Below are 4929 nucleotides of genomic sequence, written 5' to 3'. Positions count from 1 at the left end.
TGTAATCGTCTTAAGCTTCGGCATTCCATTCTGTGACTCCATAGCTCTCTCCAAGGAGCTCAGAAAGACCCTGGGAAGGAATTGGGTTTGTTCCTACAAAGAAGGAAAATTACTTTGAAATGCAAAAAGTATGACAGCTCTTGAGGTACTACTGTGTCAGGATCACTGCCCAGGACACTGGCAGGCTAAAATTGATCCCTGCAGCTTCACAGTACCTAAGGAGAAGACCTAGAGCACCTGGATTATCTACTAAGAGTAATCATTGTTCCAGTCACCTCCAGGACAGTCTCTGCTCCAATCCGCTCACCTAACCCAGTTCTGCAAGAGGCAAGGAGCATGAGCCAGCAGATGGTATTTAGAGTGAATTCATGTGCAATATAAGAAGGCTGCAGACCAGATCATCACCAGTTCGCAGTGCTGCAGAAACATTCACTGCCGTAACAGCTACTGGAGATCAAACCCTTCAGGCAGTCCAGAGGTTACCTATGCCACAAGGGGCCTACAAACATCAATTCAGGACTTGAAAGATAACACATCCTTGACTAGGGCAAAGGAATATAAGACACCAGAAGAATACCATAGTCTTCTGTCCCTTGCTGAATAAGGAAGAGTATCTGTTCATTATTTTCCCATAGGCATTCTGGGAGACAGAGCTAAAGGAAAAGGGTGAGGTCAAGACTTAACGAACAGCCACACGGAGATGGTTGTGGAGCAGCATAGTATGAGGCTAATGTCATTTCACAACAGAATCTGGTTTAAGAAGGGCTGAAGTTGGCCCAGCTGCTGGGGTCTCCAAAGGAAAAGGGAAGAAGTTTGAATATAACGTAGGGCAAAGCAACGTAGTTACAAGCTACATTTGGAGGCACTGATGGAGATCCGAGTGCTTGGGCACTCCTCTAACAAAAAAAGGAAACGAAAGGTCCAGCGTTAAAGGAAACATGGAACACTGACAGCGCTACTGATGTGAAATGATACACCTACACCCCCAAAGTGCCAAATGCCTGCTCACACAGCTCTGCTCAGCACTATGTCACTTAACTGGTCTTAAGCTAGTAGAGAAAAAGTTTCCCACCTGGAGGTGAAACACTACTATTTTCAAGGAATCCCTCTCATTTGTTTATGGCAGCCCACTTCCCTGCACACCTCCCTTGACCTGCTTAGCTGCTGTGGGGAGGCCAACAACGGCAGTTTCATGCCTCCACAGTAGAGCCAAAGCAGAAGTTACTGCTACAGACCATAATCCTTGTGTGTACCACAGCAGCAGCCACAGTGCCCAGCGAAGGTTCTGAGCACTGCTGCACCACACACATTTAGCAAAGAACCAACATCTTAGGGAAAGGGCAACAAAAATAAAGCATGAGTGCAGACCATAGGAACCTTGCCAGCCTGACAGTCACCCAGTGCCGACCACTGGGCTACTGCTGATGCTTCCTGAAACTCTTTTCCTGGGCCTGCAGGGCAGGAGTCTGTGATGCGGACAATGGCACAAGAAATTAGACAGAATTCCATTCATTTTGTACCAAAGTCAAACAGTAGCCCACAGAGGAACAAGTTTTGTTTTTCATTTCGTTCAGGTTTGACTACACTAGCTGCATTAAGGGTGCACAGGGCACTCTGCTTCCTCCACAGTGAGGCCTGCCCTGCCAGAAGAGGCATGTAGCCGCGGCCTGCAGACCAGAGTAGCTAAAAATGAATCCCAGAGTCAACTGTAACCTTCTGCAGGCAAAGAGTATAGCGTGATTATGTCTCCAAAATTTTTGTTCAGTAAAATAAGAAGAAACCACCTGTTAAAGAAGACAAGATTTGGTTATGGGAAAAACCTTAAGATACACAAGGCAGAGGAGCCTGCTGACTACGTATTATTTTGGATGCCCAAGGAGACTGCACGTGATGTGGGGGAGCAGCTATGGGGAAATCACGACTCTGAATCGATAATGCAGCAGTATCCGGACACAGCAGCAGGGAGAATGGTACTGCCTGAAGAGCCATTCTGCAGACAAGAGCACCAGAGGTACAGCCCAGCTAGAGGATTACGAGTCCTGTGCTGACTCTCCCAGGCATGCTGCTGTCAAAGCTGAAGGCCCACCCACTTACAGCTGGGTTAGCTGTGTTCCAGTTCGAGCTCTTCTCCCCGGAGCTTCATGTTCTTGGTGTGTGCACACTTTACTGCACACTGTCAGAGCGTTTACTCGACATAATCAGTTTATGAAAAAGTCTTCCAGATGTTCAACGAGGAACTGACTGTCCTCTTTGAGTAAGGCTGTTTCAGGGCTGCCTAGTACCAACACACGATAGTTCATAAGAGTATTAAGAAGGTGATTTGGGTATAAGGACCCTTTTGCAGAGATTATTTAGCACACTATACCATATAAAGCAAATGGACACCCGCACCTGTCTCATGTCTTCATCTGAAACAGAGAATCACAGATTTCTAGGAGATTCCAGCAGGCAGTAGGAACACATTGATACAACTCTTATGAACAGCTACCTCTTAGCAGATGACCTCAAAGACAGAGTCAAGAAGCGCCACCTTTTTACCTGGACTACACAATGATGAATTCTGAAATAGATAGCTGCTTTATGATTACGTGGCTTGAATGCCAAGCAAATACATCGCAGATCTCTGAGCAAACCCTATATGCTGCATTACCCTACTGCTTTTTCACTGCGGATGATACTTTCACAAAAGGTACTTTCATCCATTTAGCTATACCTCTTTCACTCTTAGGTCTGAAAGAAAATTCAACCAAAGGTGTTAGCAGCAGAACTAAAATAAGCAGATTTTTTTACTGGGAAAAGGGAAGAACAAGGGAGAAAACAAGACCCTGAATTCATTTGCATCTTCCTGATTACTGCAGGAGATGTCCCAGTCTAAATCCTTGAAAGGAAATCAATACCATTTCATTAAGAGGAAGCATCTCATTTCAATCAAGGTAACACAAAGTTTCCTAAATTCTATGTATGTCACAGAGAGACAAGAAAAAAGCTTACTGTGTAAGAGTTGGGAAAGTTGAGTTTATATGGAACATATGTACCCCCTGGAATGAAATCAGTGTTGGTGTGATTATCACTCAGAGCTGGTAATTCAGCAGATCACCTGGGAGCCCGCAGACTTCCAGGCTAGTGGACATGACAAGGTGCAGTCTTCAAGTAGTCCAAATGGCATGCTCCTCAGCTTTATTAAGATTGAGCTGAGGTCCCAAATATGGCAAGGTTCTCTACTAGCAGAGTGGGCTTGTTAAGAGAGAATGTACTTGTTTGCTGCAGCAGGCTGGCAAGTAGAAAGCAGCCAAACTGCTGTCAGCCAACAAAGACAGAGGCCAAGGAAGACTCAGGTGAGAAGTCTTTCTGGTCCAAAGCAATCCTTTTTGTTTTGTACTTTTGCCTGAGACTTCTGAACATTACTACACACAATTTGATTAGCAGAAGTTGCTGAGCTACTACCCAGCTCTCCAGTTATGAACTCTACACTGGAGTGGAAAGGGTGCCTGTTCCTTTCTAACGGAGAGAGACCCTGAAAGCAACAGGCAGACCAATGGCACCTGGCACATTCTCAGAAGGTCTGTATGCCGAAGGTCTGTGTGCCACCTCTTCTGGAGTAAAGAAGCACTTGCCCTGTCTCAGCACAGATTCTGAAGGGCATGATAGAAAGCACACTCAGCAAGTTCCTCTCCAACATGCTTGGTCAGTCCAGCCTTATTTTGTTGGAAGAACTACAGTATGCCACATGTATATTTGCATGTGTTTATATATGCATACATTATATTTACATGAACTAGGGCTTTTGCTAGCCAGCCTTTCTAAATTTAAGCTTGTACAGTCAGCCTGAAGGTCTATCCTAGTTCAACACCTCGCTGCCCACAGTGACAGAAGTGGCTACAAATGAAGGGGTACAAGACTAGAGAGCATGTAGTGACTCTTCCCCCAAGCAGTTCCCCAAACTCCAGTGACCTGCAGCTCAGAACTGCTCTGAACCTGATGTGTCTCTTCTATGTTCTCCCGTCTCCCCTTGAACTCAGGTAAGCTCCTAACACACCCATGTACCGTGGTCAGGAGTTTCACTATGTGTGGAAAAAATCACTTCTGTCTGAAGCTGCCTCTACTTACTCCATTACAAACTGCCTAGGTCCTACACTGGAACAGACGTTGAACTGCAGATCCCCACCAACCCTCTCCAGGCCACTCTGACCACTATCACAAACATCTTTCCCAGACTGCAAATTTCTACCTTTTCTACATCGTCCCAAGTAGTGACGGTCAGCTCAGAGACCACCATTTTATATATTAATTTGGGGCTGTTTCTCCTTGTCATTTAAATTTATTTACACTGAACATCACCTGCTGTTTTACTGCCCACTCATTTTCACAGGGTCACTCACTGTTTTTTCACAGCTGACCTTTGGCTTCAGTACCACTGTAATTCATCACCAACATGAACTTACTTCACACTCTTCTTTTTCCCAGCTATGACCACACAGACAAGCACAGATTCCTAGACAGACTGCTTCAGAGCTCCACCATTTATCTTTCCAACTATGGATGCCAGCTGCATACTTTTAACTCCCTGATTCTATCTTTTAATTCATGTCATCTTTGTGTGGATAGAAGTACAGTTGAAAGCCAAGAAAGACAGGATAAGGAGTATGTAGTTTTCACGAGGGGGAAGTCAGGCTGTCAGCTACAGAGACCACAGACTCTGAGAAGAACCCCAGCAAGAATCCCAAATAAGCTAACTGCGGGCTTGATGGCAGACTGAGAATATAGCAAGAAAGAACTCACTGACTGCAGAGATCTGATTTCCACATAGGAAGGCTGTTATGCTGAGGTACAGAACTCATACATTTGGCTGCATTAGGGCAGGCTGCACAACCCAGCAACATGCTGCAATATTTGGTGCATCGCTGCCCGAAGCACTGAGTTCATTTCCTT

General features: G+C 45.4%; 1 protein-coding gene across 1 annotated transcript in view; it reads right to left on the bottom strand.

Moving 5' to 3' along the window:
- The window catches only part of LOC104624302 (inositol hexakisphosphate and diphosphoinositol-pentakisphosphate kinase 1-like), a gene marked incomplete at its 5' end in the record, with an annotated part of 31004 nt that overhangs the window by 3512 nt on the left and 22563 nt on the right, over positions 1-4929 (bottom strand). The gene's annotated exons all lie outside the window — the stretch shown is intronic.

This window comes from Phaethon lepturus, unplaced genomic scaffold, assembly GCF_000687285.1.
Source record: "Phaethon lepturus isolate BGI_N335 unplaced genomic scaffold, ASM68728v1 scaffold3267, whole genome shotgun sequence".
In the NCBI taxonomy this organism is placed as follows: domain Eukaryota; kingdom Metazoa; phylum Chordata; class Aves; order Phaethontiformes; family Phaethontidae; genus Phaethon; species Phaethon lepturus.
The sequence above is the reverse complement of the archived record's forward strand: the minus strand, read 5'-3'. Positions and strand labels throughout refer to the sequence as shown.